A 21,412-nucleotide genomic window follows, 5' to 3' on the forward strand; every position below is an offset into this window, starting at 1 on the left:
CTTTATGGACAATGAAATTTCAATTTCATGTAACTTTTAAATAAATTATTATTGATTTATAAAATTAAAAATTGAAATTATTTTAGAAAATAAATTGTATAAAAATTTTTACAAAATATTATTTTGCTTCTTTCCAACCACTAAAATCACTCTTAGCACAAAGGCACAGTGGTTAAGAATCCACTTGCCAATGCAGGGGACACGGATTCAAGCCCTGCCTGGTCTGGGAAGATCCTACATGCCGCAGAGCAACTTAGCCCGTGTGCCACAACTACTGAGCCTGCGCTCTAGAGCCTGCGTGCTACTACTGAGGCTGCGTGCCACAACTACTGAAGCCCGTGTGCTTACAGCCCATGCTCCGCAACAAGAGAAGCCACTGCAATGAGAAGCCCGCGCACCACAACGAAGAGTAGCTTCCGCTCGCTGCAACTAGATAAAGCCCACGCGCAGAAACGAAGACCCAATGCAGCCAAAAATAATAAATAAATAGATGTAATCTCTCATCATTAAAAAAAAAAAGGAAGGAGGCAGAATTTGGCTTGCCAGCCATAGTATGGCAAGCCCCCTTATCTAGACAAATGAAGTTATCTGATACAGTCTATTTTTAATAACAGTAATATCTCTTTCATAGGGTTGTCAGGCAGATTAAATGAGTTGATACATTTAGAACAGTAAGTGCTGTATGATTTTACACACACACACACACACACCCCACACACAAAGGAGATACAGAAAGACACTAAGATAGATATTTCCATATCTTTGCTATTTTGTTTAATACACCTCCATTTGTTAGCCTATCACACTGAAATGTTTTGCCTAAAATCTGATTGTTATAAAAAAGAAAAATCAGGGCTTCCCTGGTGGCGCAGTGGTTGAGAGTCCGCCTGCCGATGCAGGGGACAAGGGTTCGTGCCCCGGTCTGGGAAGATCCCACATGCCGCAGAGTGGCTGGGCCCGTGAGCCATGGCCGCTGAGCCTGGGCATCCGGAGCCTGTGCTCCGCAACGGGAGAGGCCACAACAGTGAGAGGCCCGCGTACCACAAAAAAAAAAAAAAAAAAAAGAAAAGAAAAAAGAAAAATCAGGGGATTTCCCTGGTGGTCCAGTGGTTAAGAATCCACCTTCCAATGAAGGGGACCAATCCCTGGTCAGGAAACTAAGATCCCATGTGCCACGGGGCAACTAAGCCCATGTGCTACAACTACTGAGCCCGTGTGCCTCAACTAGAGAGCCTGTGCACCACAACTAGAGAGAAGCCCACGTGCCACAACTAAGACCAAAAAATACGCAGCCAAAAAATAAAGAAATAAAATAAACATTTTAAAAAATAATAAAATTTTAAAATTAAAAAAAATCATTGTTGAGGTAGAAAACGCATCCAGTGATGTTTCATCAGCTTTTTCTAGAAACTAATTTGCTAGTTCTCTTTCTCAAAAATCCAAAATAAATACATCCACCTGCAATTTATCCACAGCAGTAGTCTCATATATCTGAATCTCAGGCAAAAAAACAAACAAACCCTTACCTACCTACTGAAGTAAACATTTACAAAGAACTATATTAAGACCTCAAAGGAGGACACAGGGATCCTAATTTTCAGTACACTAACGCAACTGCAGTTAGGAAGGACTTTGTCTATAAATGCATCATTACATTATAACCAAGACATGGCTTACAAATTCAGGTTTAGAGTGCTTTTTCCTTTAGTTAAGTAGTCAACTTAATTAACCAAGGAAAGTCAGCGACTCTCACCCTGGCTTAACCTAGCCTAATACTAAAGTGTGAGTAAAAGAATGTAAGGAAAAGCTATGTAGAACTCAGGTGAGGCCATTTAGCTCCAGAAAGGGATAATGAGGCAGCATTCCACATACCGAAGTCTTCATTATGGAAATACTTCATTTTGGGTGCATGCCTCTCACCCATATGTTTTGCAATTTTCCATTTCCCTTCAAGAGTCAGCCTGGAGGGGACTTCCCTAGTGGTCCAGTGCGTGAGACTCCACGCTCCCAATGCAGGGGGCCCGGGTTCAATCTCTGGTAGGGGAAGTAGATCCCACACACCCATACCGCAACTAAGAAATCCACATGCCTCAACTAAGACCTGGCGCAGCCAAAATAAATAAATACTTAAAAAAAGATTCAGCCTGAAGGCAGCGCATCACCACCTCTGTGAAGCCCTCCTTGGCTAGCCTACTCCCTACTCTTCTTTAATCTCACTGTGTCATGTACATATAATCCTAATAGCTACCATTTACTGAATGACTTTATATGCTGGGCTCTTTTCCTGCAATGTTTAATTCTTACAACACCCAGCAAAAAAACTAATATACTTATTTAACAGTTGAGGAAACAAGTTCACTAAGGTTAGAGCATGTATTCAAGGTCAAACAGCTAAACAGTGGCAGGGCCAGGATGCAAACCCGATTTCTCTCTGACTTCCACACCAATGGTTTCAAACAGTAGGAATGAGGACAGAGAGGAGGCCAAATAGGCAGGATTCTGTTTTTTATCTGTTTATATATTGGGTTTCTGCATAAAAGCTCTTTGGAAAAGTTTCCACTGTTAAAATAAATTTGAAAAATCACTGATTCTACCCTGTGCTGCCTCCCACAATCTTTGTAACTATATACATGCTGTCTCTAGTACCAGACTGATCTCCTTGGGGCAAACACTGAACTGAATTTCTTTGCCTCTCTAGTGCCGGGTACAGTATCTAGCACCCAACAGATGTTTGTATGGAGTCAAGCTATGAAAGCAAAACTTTCCAAATCAAATAACTATATTTCCATGGTTACAAGCAATTATAAAATAACTACACAGCAATTTATAGTTACTAAAATTCTTTCATATATTATCTTTTAAAAAAGAGAAACCAAATGAGCTTTAAAAAATGTTTTCCCAAAATGGCACATTTATTCAATATTCAAAGCTTTATTTTAATAAAATATCAATTATCTAACAACTGTCAAACAGTATTGGCAAAAGACATTAAGCATGTTTCATTTTCTTGTTTTAATCGCCATACTGAAATACTATTAGAGTTAAACCATATAAAATTGCCAATAATGGCAATTACACAGGTTCAACCTAATGCTTATCAATGGTGTTTAAACACCATTAGCAAACTCTCAGCAGCTAGCAAAAACAGAACTTGCGGTATTTATTTACATAGTTTTGACAAAAAAATTAGGCAGAGTAACTCGCTCCTCTGTGATTTTATAGTTCTTTGTACATACATATATTTAACACTTCTCACGGCACACAGTAATTATCTGCCTTGATGTCTCCTCAACAACACTCCTCCAAAGCTGCAACCCTGACATATTCCTCATTATATCTCTACCAAATAGCATGGTAATTAACACACAGTAGGTACGGAGTAAGTGTTTCTAAATGTCTGCTACAGGAATCACAGTAAAACTGAGATAAAGATTTACCATGTTCTCAGAACTAAAGATGCACTATATCACTTTATTCTCAGCTTTCTTTTTTAAAATTCCCAAAAATCAAATTCTGAAACATGGGCAATAAAATACATTCAAAGTCCAGCTGCTTGGAGCTGGTTTCGATGTAATTTTTTTCTTTTAAAAGATTTAACACTAATTAATATATGTCAGAGAAAGTATACCAATTTAAAAATCCTGTAGAAAATCAACTGACTGTCTCAAACTTAATACTAAAACTTTAAAGCTTAAAGGCCTTTTAACCTTCTACCATGCATATTACTCTTTTGGTTTTTGCTTACAAAGGCTACATTTTCAAGTGACAATTAGACAAACATAGCTACAGCCTGTATATCTTTTTTTTTTTTAATCAAAACTAAGTCACACACACACAAATCCACTGCCTTAAAAATCAGAGGAAGGGCTTCCCTGGTGGCACAGTGGTTGGGAGTCCGCCTGCCGATGCAGGGGACGTGGGTTCGTGCCCCGGTCCGGGAGGATCCCACGTGCCACGAAGCAGCTGGGCCCGTGAGCCATGGCCACTGAGCCTGCGCGTCTGGAGCCTGTGCTCTGCAACGGGAGAGGCCACAACAGTGAGAGGCCCGCATACCGCAAAGAAAAAAAAAAAAATCAGAGGAAAAATGCTTACTAATACTTCTAAGCGTACAAACAATAACAGAAAACATACTGTTCTGTGTACCTTTTTTTTTTAAAGTACAAGTTGTGGTGAATATTAATGCAGAGAGCCCAAAGGAATTATGACAATGCAGAAATCACTGCAATTCTTAAGCAAGGGAGCAATGTTCTAAAATTGATGTTTCGTGGTGATTTTTTTGGAGATGTACAGGAGATACTAGAGCAAGGGAAGGCTACAATTAGAAGATAAAAGAGGCCTGGACTAGGATGGAAGCAGTGAGAATGATTTGGGAAAAAAAGAGCTTTAGAGTCAAACGGCGATTATGCAAGAGTGCAATTTTTTTTTGACCTGGTCTACTACTACTTGCTCTTGGTCTTAAAGATGGCGTTCTCAAGGATATGATCTTGGCCCTAACAGTGGATCCCCTGTTTACAACCAAAGACACTGCCCAGGTGTTGTGACAATCCAACTGGAAAACTTCCATTGTCTCTCAAATGAACTGATTTCTAGTTTACTACTATCCACACCAATGCTTGCCTTCACTGAAACAAATAATGAGAAATAACTACATTCTCAGTGTCAGTTATTCAATTTATTTACCAAGGATCTACCAAGTGCCAAGTATTCAAATCAAACAACACATATCTGTGTCCCATGTAACTTAAGTGTCTCATCTATGGAAAACTACATGTGACTTAAAAGCACTGCTGAGAGATAGTCCCTGTCCATAAGAAACTTACAATATAGTTGAAGATGTGAGCTATATATACATATCCTTTAATTCATTCATTGACTATTCTGCTAGGCTCTGGGATATGAGGTTTTACTATAAATAAAGGTGAATAAAATGCAATCCACCCCCCTAAGAGAATGTACAATCTAGTTAGAGTAAAATGGGAGAGTGGAGAAAGGAAAGGAGGTGATAAAGTATATAACATGAGCCCAGGACTGACTGAGTCAGCTTTATAAACTGAAAGGCTAAAGATGGAAATGACTGGCAGTTTCTTTTTGTTGTTTTTTTTTTTTGCGGTACGCGGGCCTCTCACTCTTGTGGCCTCTCCCATTGCGGAGCACAGGTTCTGGACGCGCAGGCTCAGCAGTCATGGCTCACGGGCCCAGCTGCTCCGCGGCATGTGGGATCTTCCTGGACCGGGGCATGAACCCGCGTCCCCTGCATCAGCAGGCGGACTCTCAACCACTGCGCCACCAGGGAAGCCCTGACTGGCAGTTTTTTGAGGCAGGTTTTAGAGGAAGGGAAAATAATATGTTGAATGTAACATGAATACAAAATAACCACATGCAAAATTATTTTGAGCAGCTGAAAAATACAGTATTGCTAAAAAGTTGAGGCTACATATAGCAAACTGAGAAATACAAAGGGCAGTCATCAGTAAGAAAACAGAGTGGTATAAACACTGAATTCAAGAGATTCAGTAGCGAAGGTAACAACATAAACAACTGAGTTCCAGTAGGGTTGAACAAAAACATCTTACTTGGGGAATCGAGCACATGTAAAGAGAGTAGGGGCAGAGCCACGTATTAGTATGTTTCTTGATGGAAGAGCCCGTATCTATTACAAACAGAAATAAAGACAATACCGCCTTACATTTAATCTGTGCTGAAAACCACCAGGAGTCCATTTTCACAGGAATGGTCTGCTGAAGCAATTAATTTCCAGCAGCATAAAACAGAGTTGTGTACTGACCCCCTTTTTCTTCAAATCTATTTCTTAATGACTTTACCAGTTTTGTACACTCTGGAAGAATACTGCTCTGTCCACCTTCAAACAAGACAGGAATGTAGCAGATGCTAAGAAGAATCTTAACCTACAAGCACTCCCACAGTTTTATTTGGGTAAAACTAAGTTTTCACAAAAATATTTAAATCCTACATATGAATGGTCTGTGTTTGATATATGGAACACCTGCACTTTAGGTACTTGTCAAGGAGCTTAATCTCAATAAATATCAGCAACTGGATTGAGGGAAACTATATCCATTGGTCAGACACCAAAGGACAATCTACCCACTCATTCAGACTGACCCTCATGTGATGTGGTTGGTCTTCCCATATTGAGTGCTGTTAAATACTAGACATCCATCTACCTTACAGATGTTGATGAGGGAAATGATAATTACACATAATCCTCTTTATGAGGACCCCTATGAGAAATTATAGTCTGACAGTATCAAGTTAGTTACCTTTCTGAACTGTTTATTTTTATCTTAAGGACTTTATGAAAAATGCCACCTCATAGAAAAGCTCAGAGTCAAATCTGTGCTCTCTGCCTGCAACAAGACCATTGTGATAGACCTTTTTGGCCTAGATTCTCATTCCATTTTATCCTTACCCTTTGTTTTCGTTTCTTCTTTCTCTTTGTTTTTAATTTGTGGTATTTTCTAGTTTATACATCTTTATAAATTGCCTTAAATAGGTTACAAATCAAATACTTACAGAGACTAGGCAGGTAAAAGTGTGAATCAGCTAGAAATAAGGCAACAGTGGTAGAACTGGGTTTTTTTTTTTTTTTTTTTTTTTTTTTTGCATTACGTGGGCTTCTCACTGCTGTGGCCTCTCCCGTTGCGGAGCACAGGCTCCGGACGCGCAGGCCCAGCAGCCATGGCTCACGGGCCCAGCCGCTCCGCGGCATGTGGGATCCTCCCAGACCGGGGCACGAACCCGCGTCCCCTGCATCGGCAGGCGGACTCTCAACCACTGCGCCACCAGGGAAGCCCTAGAACTGGGTTTTTAAAGTAAGTCGAATTAAAAACAAAAACACTGAGCAGACAAAACACATTTTTTTTTTTTTTGCGGTATGCGGGCCTCTCACTGTGGTGGCCTCTCCCGTTGCGGAGCACAGGCTCCGGACGCGCAGGCTCAACGGCCATGACTCACGGGCCCAGCCGCTCCGCGGCATGTGGGATCTTCCCGGACCGGAGCACGAACCCGTGTCCCCTGCATCGGCAGGCGGACTCTCAACCACTGAGCCACCAGGGAAGCCCAACACATTTTTGATCCAAATCCTCGACCATCCATTTGTAGCCTCTGAAAAAGGTACTTAATAAATACAGTGCTGAAAGGTAGGATGGTTGAGAAGATTAAACCAGTTTCAACCCCTCTGCTTAAAATCTTTCTTGAACAAGGGTGTATGTAACAGCTAAAAGAACAGGTAAATATCTTGCATTCGCACAAAACTTCACGATTTACAAACCATCTTCATATCCTTTTCATCTTCAACTTCACTATGTGGCAGCCCTCACAGCTATGTGCACAAAATGCAGAGATCACAAACTCAAAACAATGCAGGTAATATAAACCAGTGAAGCAGGAAAGGCTGTGCTCTTTCCATACAAGACTCATTTTGTTTGCATACTAATCATATTACAATATTTTTCACTTCCAGAAAAATATGCTGTTCTACTTTTCTTGAATATTGCAGTTGTCTAGCTACACTTTCCCCCCATTTTTAATAAAAACATCAATAGAAAAGTCTTTCTTCACTATAAACAACAGTGCAAGGGCAATAATAAACAGTAACAGGAAGTGGTAGAAACCTGTTTTCCTGGAGAGCTTATGCCCATCTAAAGGAGGGCAGCTGTGGGAGTTCCCTGGTGGAGCAGTAGTTAAGACTCCACACTCCCAATGCAGGCGGCCCAGATTCGATCCCTGGTCAGGGAACTAGATGCCACATGCATGCCGCAACTGAGTGTTCACACGCCACAACTAAGGAGCCCTCCTGCTGCAACTAAGACCCAGCACAACCAAACAAATAAATAAATATTTTTTTTAATAAATAAAATAAATAAAGGAGGGCAGCTGTGACTCAGCTTAGGCCAACGGTTGCCATGGGAAAATGTGGGCCCCACTGTTGCCAACGCTTCTAATTTTTCAGGATAATCCAAAAATAGAGACTTTACACAAAATACCTAACTCTAAAATATTGACTCAAAAAAATTTTAACGATACAAGGCCAAGCATTTACACTTAGTTTGTCCTACAGGCCTCCAGTGTGCAACTCCTGGCTCAATACTGAGTTAAACACCGGTTTTTGAACAGTTGAACAGACTGAGGAAAGTGGAACAAAATTTAGGAATTTATGGTCTAAAATCGATGTCAACAATATTATTCATTCTATTTATTCAATTCAAAGCATAAAAATTACTAAAGAACAAATATTTAATTAACCTTAAGATAAACTCTGCAATGAAAAACAAAAAACAAATTTTATCATCTTATCTGCAGATACCTTTCCCATGTTCACTGCAGCACTGTCTGTAATAGTGAAAATCTGAAAACAATCTAAAGGCCTATTTCTGTACTGTAGGTATAAACTGTAGTATGATCATATATAAGAAATTCTTTAACATAATAAACTAGATCTACATATACCAATACATCTAGAAAACATTTTTTAGGTGAAAAAAACAAGTTGTAGAATAGTATACAGTATAACATTCATGTAAACTCTAAGCATTATTGTACATTGTTTATAGATACATATATGTATAGTAAAAGTATAAAAACAGAACAAAAGAATATATACAAACTTTAGGAGGAACTTTACCACTGGGAACAGGGAGGGGGGTAGGATTAGAAAGAGGATATCAACTCTAACTGTAATGCCATATTTCTTTAAAAAACAAACAAATAGGGCTTCCCTGGTGGCACAGTGGTTGAGAGTCCGCCTGCCGATGCAGGGGACACGGGTTCGTGCCCCGGTCCGGGAGGATCCCACATGCCGCGGAGCGGCTGGGCCCGTGAGCCATGGCCGCTGAGCCCGCGCGTCCGGAGCCTGTGCTCCGCAACGGGAGAGGCCACAACAGTGAGGGGCCCGCGAACCGCAAACAAACAAACAAACAAACAAATAAAAACCCCACAAAAACTCTAAAGCAAATATGATAAAATATTAACATCTGTTAATTCAGGTAGTAGTTATGTGGATATTTTGTTATATTACTGCAGGTACTTCTCCTGCATGGTTGACATATTCCATAACAAAAATAAACAAACTATAAATATGTAAAATAAAATTTAGAAGAAAAAACAAAAAGCACTTTCCTATGTATAGGTCCCATGATAGGCCCTCTTAAAACAAGCTGAATATGTAAATGATATGAAAGCAATGAAGGAATAAATCCTACACTTTTGAGGTCCTACTGTGTAGAATTTTGGAGTCAAATAGTGGAAGTTCAAATATCAACTCGGCCACCTACAAACTGACCTTGGGCAATCTTCAAACTTCCTAAGCCTGTTTGCCCACATATAACTGGAGCTAACACCACCACCTACTCAAGCAACTGTGGTGAAGCTTAACGAGATAATCAGTGTTAAGGGCTTGTCTACCATTTTACTTCCCTTAGTAGAGTTCTAGAATAGTAAAGATGTACAAAGAGAATAACTTCACTTTGAAGATGATATGGCACAGTACCTTTTCCACGTCTACATACATTATCAATGTAAAAGAGACACTGCTTTCCTAGTGTCCAAGGACAGAGAACGAATCAGTTTTGCCATCACAAGAAGGCAGAAGGTAAAGGCAGACTGCCCTATTACTATTACATCAATTTGTTTCAATCATCTTAACATCACCATAATAACAACCACCATTTACTGAGTACTATGTGCAAAGTACTGTTCTAGGCTCTTTAAATACATTAACTCACTTGATATATCAGATAAAGTTTTATATAAGCTATAACAAGAGACAAAAACAGTAGATACCTTAAGATTATGAATTCAAAGAAAATTCCTTTCAGCTAAAAAAAAAAAATTAGGGAAGGTTGCCTGGAAAAGGAGAACCTAGTATGCAGGTTTGAAGGATACACAGGTCAGAAGATACACAGAGAAAAAGAGAAGGGAGGGAGTGGTAAAGAGTGAAAACGCCATAAAGAACAGAAAGTATCTTCATAAGCCTGAATCATCGGATACATGACAGGCAAGAAGAAAAAGCATAAGCAAGTGAGGTAGGACACCAAAGAAAAGACCTTGAGTGTCCATTTAGGATTAAACAAACATCTATTAAATACCATGTTTCTAGTAAGGTACCCTTTGCATTTATTCATATACAAAGCTGATTAAATATAGTAAAAACCTGGCAATGGGTTTTTGGCAAGAAAGTGACTTGAGAACCGTGGTTCAGGAAAATTAATCTGGCACTTTATGTAATATCCCACACATAATTCCTCCTCTTAATCTCTACTATGGATGGCTAATGATGCCCAGTTTCTCAATTCCACCCAGACACCCAAGCCACAAATCTGAGATGTCTTCTAATACTTCCCTCTCCTCATCACACACTATTCATTCACAATTCTACCTCCTAAACCTTTCTCCAATCAGCAACCTTCATTGTCACTGTCTTATTTCAAGCACTAATCATTCTTTCCTGAAAAAGCCTCCTAAGTGACCTTCAAGCTCCAATCTGTATTCCTCACTGCCACCTACATAAACTACCTAAATACACATCTGATCATAATGCTCACCTTTGCTTAAAATTGTGTCTTCCAAATTGCCTACAAACCACACAGAATTTGTAAATTCTATCAATCTGGCTCATATGTACCTTTCCAGCCTCATATTCACATGTACCCTACAATGCCCTCTGCAAACTACTTTCCAGCATACACATAATAGTTTTTCATGCTTTTGTACCTGTATATGTTGCTCTTCCCTCTACCTCAAATGACCTTCTCCCATGTCCACTCCAATTATTCATTCAAGATTCATTTTAAATATCATCCCTCTCAACTGTCTTTAGTGGGGAGATTTGATGAGCCGTGCAATAGAGTAATTGAATAGCGTAATAATCATACACTATGTACACCACTACAACCCAGGACCCAGATTTAAAATACTATATAAGGACACTGAATTTCCTATCCATTTAATTATTTCATGAAGAATCTAGAGAAAATTCAAATTCAAGAAAGTTCTAGGGCTTCCCTGGTGGCGCAGTGGTTGGGAGTCTGCCTGCCGATGCAGGGGACATGGGTTCGTGCCCCAGTCTGGGAAGATCCCGCATGGCGCGGAGCGCCTGGGCCCGTGAGCCATGGCCGCTGAGCCTGCGCGTCCGGAGCCTGCGCTCCGCAACGGGAGAGGCCACAACAGTGAGAGGCCCACGTACAGCAAAAAAAAAAAAAAAAAAAAAAAAAAGAAAGTTCTAACTTCAACCAAGTTTTCCCCTTTTTATAAAACTGAATGGCAAGAAAAAATATTCTTAAAATTTGACAAATCTAGATTTGGGGAGTTAAGATTTATCAAAGGAATGAACAGGTGATGAGTATTCTGCCTATCAAAGTTATTTACCATATATGAATAAACAATGAAAAAATTAGATATAATAGAACTAACAAATTTTAACCTCTTTAGTGATTCAGCAGTCACTTCAAATTTTTACAGCATTACTATGGTGCTATATTTTTATAATCACAAATCTTAATATAAAGTTATAATATAAAAACAACATAAAAAATTAATATTTAAGCTTTCTAGCTCTTTGGACGTGGGCTAAATGAGAGTTTTCCACATAACAGTGGATCTTTAAAGAGAAATTTCTCTCCACCTACTGAAAAAAACAGCAAAGGCCTATATATTTAGAGAAATTAAAAACTATCTCAGGCCATTAGTTCTCATTTTTATGGAAGCATCATAATATACACCAAAGCCTCAAATATAACTAGCATAGAGGACATCTAAGGTCCAAAGTACTTTAAATGAATACTGCTTTAAAAATGTTAGAAATAATATCTTATGTGGGAATCAACCTTGACTGTTTTCTTTCTTCTTCTATATTCAATCAATTACCTGGATCTGCCAAGTTTACCGCCTCAATATTTATTGAATTATTCTCTGTCTACCCTTAACGGTACTACCACAGTTCACACCATCATCTCTCACCTGGACTGGACCAATTTCAACAGGTCTTCTTAAACCTAGCCTTGGCCTATTAACATCTATCTTCTACTCAGCCCCAGAATCATCTATTTAAAATACAATCCGACCATATCTCTTCCTTACTTAAAAACAACCCTTCATTGGCTCCCTACTTTCTATTTAACAAATATTTAAATAGCACTTACTATATGCTAGTCACTGCTTTAAATGTTTTAGAAGTGTTCATTTACTCCTCACAACTACCTATGAGAATTTAAATAACGAGCTTTTATATTGTGTGTGTGTGTGTGTGTGTGTGTGTGTGTGTAATGTAACACAGCTACGTAAGCAGCAGAGTTGAACACACAGGCATCTGGGCTCCACAATTGGGGCCCTTATTCACTGCACTATGCTGCCTCCCTATTTCCTGAAGTCCACATGCTTTAACACAGTTTATAAGGTCTTTGATTAGTATCTGGTCCCTTCCCACATTTCAAGTCTTATTTCTAACCAAGCCCCACTTTGCTCAAACTCCAGTAACACTGAGCACCTTGTAATGCATGCCTTCCCTCTCCTCATTTTGTGACCTTTATGATTTTACTACTGCTGTCCCCTGTCTGGAGTACTTTCTAGCACCTCAGCACAGTTCTTATAACAGAGTGCACTGAACACACTCTGAGGAAAGAATGAATTTTTAATGCGTCATAAGAAATAATAAACAAAAATGTTCTACTATTAATTACACTGGTAGACATATAAAACATGAAAACACCAAATATCTTAGAATTCAAGTCTCCAATACACCTAACGGTTATCCTGTTAAAACACACACAAACAACAACCAAAAAAACTTCCCTCAACCTTGGTTCTCCTCAACTCTTTCTTGCTCCTTCCAAACACCCATATCTGCTCAACAGCCCAAAACAAAAAACACCTGAATTCTTCACCTTCCTTATTCCTGGTTTCTCTTATTTCCCATATCAAACTGGTTACTAATTTATACATACTCAATCCCTTTCGAATCCATTCTTTCAACCTGCACTGCCTCTTAAATAGTCTCCACAAGTCTATCTACCTCCATCCACTCCACAGCTGCATCTTCCACAATGCTGACAGCTGCCTTTTTAACAGGGAAATCTAATGATGTCACTTATCATAACTTAAAATCATCCTCTGGCACCTCAAGGATAAAAACTGGTTTCAGTAAGCTTCTCAACTAGGAAGTTTACTGACAATGCAGATATCCCTGGTGCCCCCCACCACGAAATTTTTATTGCTTTTTATTGCATGAGTCTAAGATGAAGTCTGCAAACGAAGATGGTCCATGTGCCAACCCACTTTACAGGCCAGATCAGGGTAATGTTCTCACTCTTCTGTACTCACCAATCACTCCAGCCATACTGAACTACAGCTACATGTAACTTCCCTCACTAACCAAGGTGTACTTATGAGACTAGGTACAAATTACTCCCCAAACAACATGACAAGATTTCTTCAAAAATGTTTAACCAACATCTTTGTGAAGACCTCCTTGAAAACTCTGGGCCCTCAGGACTTCCCTGGTGGTCCAATGGGTAAGACTCCTCACTCCCAATGCAGAGGGCTGGGGCTCGATCCCTGTTGGGGAACTAGATCTCGCATGCATGCCGCAACTAAGAAGTCCGCACAACGCAACTAAAGATCCTGCGTGCTGCAACTAAGACCTGGTGCAACCAAAATAAATAAATAAATATTTTTAAAAAAGAGAAAACTTTGGGCCCTCATCTCACCAAGTACATATTTTGATTATAGCACTATTATGCTACCTTTGCATGTTAAATATGTGTTCATAAATTTTAAGATCTCTGAGGGCAAGGGCTGACAATCATGTTTGTATCCCCAATGCTTAGAATATAATATATCTAAATAAATGTTTGCTGGACAGAAAAATTGATGAAAATTTAAAAAGAGAAACAAAAATATGTAATGGTACTGAATAAGTTTTTTTAAAAGTAGAAGCCCAGGGCTTCCCTGGTGGCACAGTGGTTGAGAATCTGCCTGCTAATGCAGGGGACACGGGTTCGAGCCCTGGTCTGGGAAGATCCCACATGCCGCAGAGCAACTAGGCCCGTGAGCCACAAGTACTGAGCCTGCGCGTCTGGAGCCTGTGCTCCACAACAAGAGAGGCCGTGATAGTGAGAGGCCTGCGCACCACGATGAAGAGTGGCCCCGCTTGCCACAACTAGAGAAAGCCCTCGCACAGAAACAAAGACCCAACACAGCAAAAATAAATTAATTAATAAAAACTCCTACCCCCAACATCTAAAAAAAAAAAAAAAAAAAGAAGCCCAATGATATTTTCTGTACAAGTGATACAATGGAAGGGCAAGATATAAAAACAACTGAAAGAACTGTAATAACTGCAATTCTCAAGAATTACGTTGCACTCAAGTTATAAATTCTCCTTAGTGTAAAATGAATATCTTTCAGGACATAGATCTACCAGTTCTGTTTTTAAAATAAGAGTCCAATCGGTCAAAAATACTTTCTTTTCTGCTGCAGTATTTACAAGCCTTTTGAGGGAAAGGGAAGACGAGGAGGATTCAAATACTAGCACAGCACCAATGAATAAGATACCCTATTTGCTTTGCTTCTCAGATTACAGCAGTCTCCCTCCAAACAAGCCTCCAAATGTGGAGCTCTTCTCTAAAATCCCAACACTGAACTTTACTCTCAGAGTAATTTCTACACGGATATATAATTCACTTAAACATAGCTCCTTCAAAGGCTTTCTCGGATCTTTATTCTCCAAACCACTGTTAAAATATTTTATTTTTTTAAAAAGCTAGAAAAAATTGGGGGTTATTTAAATTAATAATATTTAAAATTCTAAACAAAATTTTCCTGATAGTTAAAATAAAGATGTAAATTGTTTTAATAAATGGGGAAGAGGAGGTGAATCCGCCTTACAGAAGAATTCCAAATAATATATGTAAACAGACACTCCCCCACACACACCCCCACCACCGACATGGAACTGGAGTCACTTCCAAAGGATAAAGTAAGAGAAAGGTAAAATAATAACTTTATGAGAAAACTGGCAAACACTACATTAACCAAGTGATGAAATATCATGTAGCCTCTGACATGATGTGATGAGAAATGCACTTCACCTCTGTGGTATTTTTTCCAAAAACCCATAACACATCTAATCATGAAAAAACACCAGACAAACCCAGTGTGGAGGACATTTTACAGAATAACTGACCAGGACTCCTCAAGACTGTAAAAGTCATGAAAAACAAGGAAAGGCTGAGAAACTATCACAGACCAGAGGAGAGTGAGGATAAAAGACAACCAAATGCAACGTGGTACCCTGGATTAAATCTGCAACAGAAAGAGGCCATTAATGGAAAAACAGTGAAATCCAAATAAAGTCTGGAGTTTAGCTAATAGTAAATACCAAGATTCACAAATGTAGCACAGAAATGTAAGATGTTAACAATGGAGGAAATTGGGTGCAGGGTATACACAAGAACTCTCTGCACTATCTTTACAACTTGACTACAAATCTAAAATTATTCCAAAATAAAAAGGTTTTTTTAGAAAGAAAAACAGGAAAACCTGTTGGGGATTATTTAAATTAATATTTAAAAGTACAAACAAAATTTTTGTTAAAATAAAGATATAAATGTACTTTGCAGTTTAAATAACATGCTTATGAGCAATATAATTTTATATTAAAAAAAGGAATTAGTCCATTTGGCATTGATTTACATAGCACTTCTTGCCCTACTAAGAAACTCTGAAGCCATCTCTGGTTTCAGATACACATAATGGATAAAGGGGAAAGAATACCTAATACTAATTCTTAAGAAATACATTTAAAACTATAAGAGCTATATTAATGTATTAATAACTGCTTATTTATGATTAAATTGTATGTTAATTCTCTTCCTTAAAAAAAGTCTCGGGCTTCCCTGGTGGCGCAGTGGTTGAGAGTCCGCCTGCCGATGCAGGGGACAAGGGTTCGTGCCCCAGTCCGGGAAAATCCCACATGCCACAGAGCGGCTGGGCCCGTGAGCCATGGCCACTGAGCCTGCACATTCGGAGCCTGTGCTCCGGCAACGGGAGAGGCCACAACAGTGAGAGGCCCGCGTACAGCAAAAAAAAAAAAAAAAGTCTCTAACAATAAAAAAATATCTACTGAAGGGCCTTTTATCCAATAATAGCAACCGCCCTATGAGTTACATACTGTCAACGTTATCCATTTATAGATTAGGAAACTGAGGCTTATTGCTCAAGGCTCACAGCTGATAAATTGTGGAGTTAGGATTGGAATCTAAAATACTCATTTTTGGTTTTAGTCAACAGCTTTATTTAATTTTCTCTGATAATGTTAAATGTATAGCTTTTTCCCACCCTTAAAAAATAAGTTAACCAAAAATAATAATAATAATCAATACAATTGACTCTTTTTTTTTTTTTGCCACATCACATGGCTTGTTGGATCTTAGTTCCCCCACCAGGGATCAAACCCAGGTCGGTCCTCAGTAGTGAAAGCACAGAGTCCTAACCACTGGACCGCCAAGGAATTCCCAGTACAATTGACTCTTTTATCTTCACTTTCCCTTCTTCTGCAGTCAGCATATTTTTGATAAAATAAAAACAACTATGGAAGGGAAGATGAAAAGATAAAATATATGCCTTATGCATACCAAATACTAAAACCATAAAACATATCCTTTTATCTTTGCCGCAGATTAAAAGTGAATTAATCCACAGCATGCAAATCCTTAATAACATAAGCTTTCAATTAAATTCCTTAAAAATTTCCCAGATTCTTGGGGCTTCCCTGGTGGCGCAGTGGTTGAGAGTCCGCCTGCCGATGCAGGGGACACGGGTTCGTACCCCGGTCCGGGAGGATCCCACATACCGCAGAGCAGCTGAGCCCGTGAGCCATGGCCGCCGAGCCTGCGCGTCCGGAGCCTGTGCTCCGCAGCGGGAGAGGCCACAACAGTGAGAGGCCTGCGTACCGCAAAAAAAAAAAAAAAATTTCCCAGATTCTTAATTTCACTGTTATCAAAAGACAGTCTCTCAGAAAATTTCTTAACAGCCTCAGTTAACTGTCAGTAATTCTTGTCAGCACATAAGCGCTCAAGGACCAGCTAATCAAAATGCAAAGAACAGAAGCGCAAATGAAATTTATCCAGTTATTCATTTCTTATAGGTGAGAGTTTTGTGGCCCTGAAACAACTATGTCATAAGTATGACCCTGTTCCTGGGACAACATAAAATCTCTGTAAAGGAAGTATGAACACTTTTCCCTCCTTCACCTTAATTCCAGAGAGATCACTGGAAGTTAGCCACTACAAAGAACTATAGGATATCTCATTTCCTTTCACATAACCCCATATTCAATCAAATGCAAAAAGTATTTATTTACTTATTAGTACCACTTGTATGTATTTAAATAGATTTAATACTGATTTACTGTTATTATTACTACTACTTGTATGTACGCAGCAAGTATTTATTTACTTATTAATATTACTATAAAGCAGTATTAGGCATTTTCTGCAAGTCCCTATTCAAATGCCTTATGCAAGCAAAATAGTTACAATATAAGACCATGTTAATAAATGTCAATTTAAATGATGCAGGCAATAAATGCCACCAGTTTTCACCATTTTAGAAAAGAAATTAACAAACATAAAAATAGTTATGAAAAGAGTCCATTTTGTCAAAAGAAAAAGGAATGTCTGTTTCATCATGAAAGGCAATACCCAAGTGATTCACTGACTACAATATTTACCTCATTCTAGCTACTAACCCAACATGTGACCTTGGGAAAAGAAATTCTCTGAATTTTAGTTCTCTCATCCATAAAAAATACTATTCTATCTCAAAAAGTAGCTGACAGAACAAATGAAATGCCATGTTCAACATATTTACAAAGTTCTAGGAAAACGTTTACAACAATGTTAGATGACAATAACTTTAGAGGATACTTTTCCAGAAGTATGCTTGACAAATCCACAAATCAATCCTAACTAGGTAAGTTTCAACTAAAAGCCACCAACTTTTAAAGAGAAAACAATAAATCAAAATAATAAGCCCTTATGATACCTGCATCCAATGACTATAAAGCATTTCACCAATATCAATTAAAATTTGTAACTGCCATGGCAAGGTTAAAAATTATACACACAGCAGAAGTTAAACTAAGTTTCCACTTAAATGACTAGCCAACATGCCATATCAAACCAGCAACAAAGCTAAAACAACTCAAAAAGCCTTCACTGCAGTTACCTGTTAGGCTTATGTAATATGGCATCTTTCTTCATGAAATACAGATTTCTCAAAACATTTGGACTTCAGCAACTAAGATTCACTCTACAGCTAAGCATCTTCAGGAGAACAGGTTTACTTTTTCTTTTCAGAAGTCCCTTTATCATCAGTTTTTTTGTTTGTTTTTGTTTAGTTTTATTTTAAATAGAGCAACTTTTAAAGTAAAAAAAAGTTGTATAGTAAAAATGGCAAAGAATTCCCACTTTAGCTATTTCTCTCTCTCTAAAGTGCATAAAAACAGATTACCCATCATAACGAAATATTTTCACAACAGAAACTTACAACCAAGTAAAAAAATCTCTTTTAGGACCACAGCGGACATGACAGGCGTGGTTTAAAACCAACTGAGCCTCAAGTCCCTTTGGCAAAAGAGTGCATGACTCACTGCTTTAGAACTCAATGGGAAAAATTGGAAAATTCACTCTGATTGCCCTAAGATTTTGCTTTGGATTTGTTTTTTAAGATATCTCCATCCTAATGCTGACAACTGCCACAGTTTCTCTGGCTTACCTATTGAGATTAAGATGAAAAATTCTGAATAATATGAACCACAGATAAACGAAAAGTAAGGTCCTATTTTTTCTTGGACGTTGAAAATATGAGCCATAAGGTAAAGTCATATATACAGTATTATTTATTGCATAAGAGGGAGCAACATTTACACTGAAAAAATACAGACAATGAAACATGAATATTCTAGCTGGAAAACCAAAAATTATCAGATACTTATTTTTCCCTTCCAGAAAACATCTCTAAATCTTTTATATACGAGAGTAATTGTATCTGGAAAAAAAGATACCAAGTAAGTCTACTAAAAAATTAACCCATCCCAATCTCATTAGAAGTTTTATAAGTATAGAATTATGAAGAATTTTAAAAACTGCTCTCCAAATTAAGCAAAAGATTCTGCCACATGTACCAGAAACACACATAGATATACATTTGGAAGTAAAAGCTCTCTTATTTAAGTCAAATTATTTTAAACTCCTAATCAACTAATAATCTACTGAAAAATCTTATCTCTTAGTATGCTTTTATAAGCTACAAATACTAGGGGTGGGGATATGTTAGACACATAACACAGTGAATTATCATACTAACCTCATTCCTCACCACATGAACCCTTCTACTTTCTAATCACATTAAAAATAACAAAAATGTAAAAATATATCATACACTGACAAAGTCATAAGGCCCATGAAAATCACATTTACAACATGAATTTGACATTCTTCTGAGAACATCTATTCACATCAATGCTTGATACAAGACATTAAAATGACCTACCCTCTCTTACGGTAGTACCTTACTGAAAGGTCTCTTCCAAAGGACAACACAAGAGAAAGGGTCTATATAAAGAGCATTTAACACAAATTATCTTATCCTTTCTTACTCACTTTGATGTTCATTATTTAAAAATCACAGATTTACTGTTTTAATGCAAACTAAAGTTAAAGAAAACATCTGCAATGTTCTCATTAGATTTTTGCAATATTCCTACTATTTTTTGCCAAATATTTCTGGCATTCGTTAATCTACACTTACTTAACTAAAACAATAAAAAACATTAAGAAGTGTGTATATATATGTGTGTATGTATGTATATGTACAGATACATAGAGACAATAAGTATTTGCTTTAGAGCAGGGACATTGCTTTTTACCCCAATCATTCAATACCCAACTTGCAAAAAAGGTGGAAACTAAAAACACGAGATTTTAAGATTTACTACAGAGAAACGCCTTTGTTGTAGTACCAATTAGCATCAAATAACCTTACAAAACATAAGCAAGAGAAAAATGCTATGAAAGGGCAATCTAGCATTTCACAGCTTCTGCTCTCTTACTCCACCCAGTCTCCTCGGCTCAATGGCTGTTCACAGCAACCACAAATATTAGCCCATTTTTAAAAAAGGTGTGGGAGAGGCACCGAAATAGGGCTAACTCCAACAAAATCAAGATATACAGAAATATTTTGTGAAAAATTAAGTTCCATTCTGATTTATAAAAATAACAGCTTTGTTTCATTTAGGAGATCCTCTCCTTGTGAACAATCCAAACAATGATCATTTATAATAGAACGTGAAAGAATAAATCACCCTAAACACTGATTACTCTTCTGCTTTAATAAAAACTGCAATTTGCAACTGCCAATTATTTTGCAAAACTGTGTCCTGAAAGATACCCATGAGAGATTAAAAGCTAGCTAATGCCTTAGACCCAAATCAGAATTTAAGTAACAGCTTTTAATATATTCAACATTGTATCACTACCGACATACCCAACCAGGAAATTTTCCCGATTAAAAGACTGGACCCTGCAGCAATCAAGACTGCTGCAGAAGAAAAAAAAAATTCAAGCAAATACTACTGTGGCAAAAGAGGAGGGATGACATTACTGGTATGAAAGGCCCAAGCACAGTCTCCTCCGCCCTAGCCTCAAAATGAAATTCACACAAAACAATCCCACCTCCCAACAAAAACAGAATCACCAAAAATGGCACAAATTTTTTGTTTAGCCTTTAAAACGTTATAAATCTCAAGGACTGTGTGTTAAAGTAAAGGTCGGAACATCAGGAATATCTTTATTCTCTCCCGACTGCCTCTTAAGGAAAGGGGGAGGGGGGGACCTTGGCATGACATCGCCCATTGAGAACGAAACCACAAATCTGGTTCTTCGCTTCCAAAGCACAATTTCTTTACCAAAGGACTGATATAAATTGGACCCAAACCCCAACCCCAAAAGAAAATCTCCTGCCCTGCTCCCAAGGAGTTTCTTGCTAAGTCACCGAAGAAAGGCAGAATCACAAATAAAGCCAAGGCACCTTTCTGTCTTGTCTCAGACATTGAAAACCTCCTCCTCCTCTCCACTCTTCTGTCTAGAGAGATAGCGTGAAAATTTGCCCACCACCTCAAAGGCATTTTCTCACCTGGGAGGCTACGGAAGGCACTGCGTTTCCTAAATGAGTGGGGAGATTAGATTAGAAGGAGAATGGCTGAGGGCCTCGAAGCTCAGTGCTATAACGTCAAAAGGCAACTCCCGTTGAAAGAGCCGGTGGCAGAAAAGAAAATCCTGCCTGATTTGGTGGGTGGGTGCTGCGGATGGTTCGGTGGGTCGGGCCGCTCCTCCTC

General features: G+C 38.4%; 1 protein-coding gene across 1 annotated transcript in view; it reads right to left on the reverse strand.

Moving 5' to 3' along the window:
- Window positions 1-21,412, reverse strand: part of PAFAH1B1 (platelet activating factor acetylhydrolase 1b regulatory subunit 1) — a gene marked incomplete at its 5' end in the record, with an annotated part of 76,784 nt that overhangs the window by 54,693 nt on the left and 679 nt on the right. The gene's annotated exons all lie outside the window — the stretch shown is intronic.

Source organism: Hyperoodon ampullatus (assembly GCF_949752795.1).
Source record: "Hyperoodon ampullatus genome assembly, chromosome: 19".
NCBI classification, from domain to species: Eukaryota; Metazoa; Chordata; class Mammalia; order Artiodactyla; family Ziphiidae; genus Hyperoodon; species Hyperoodon ampullatus.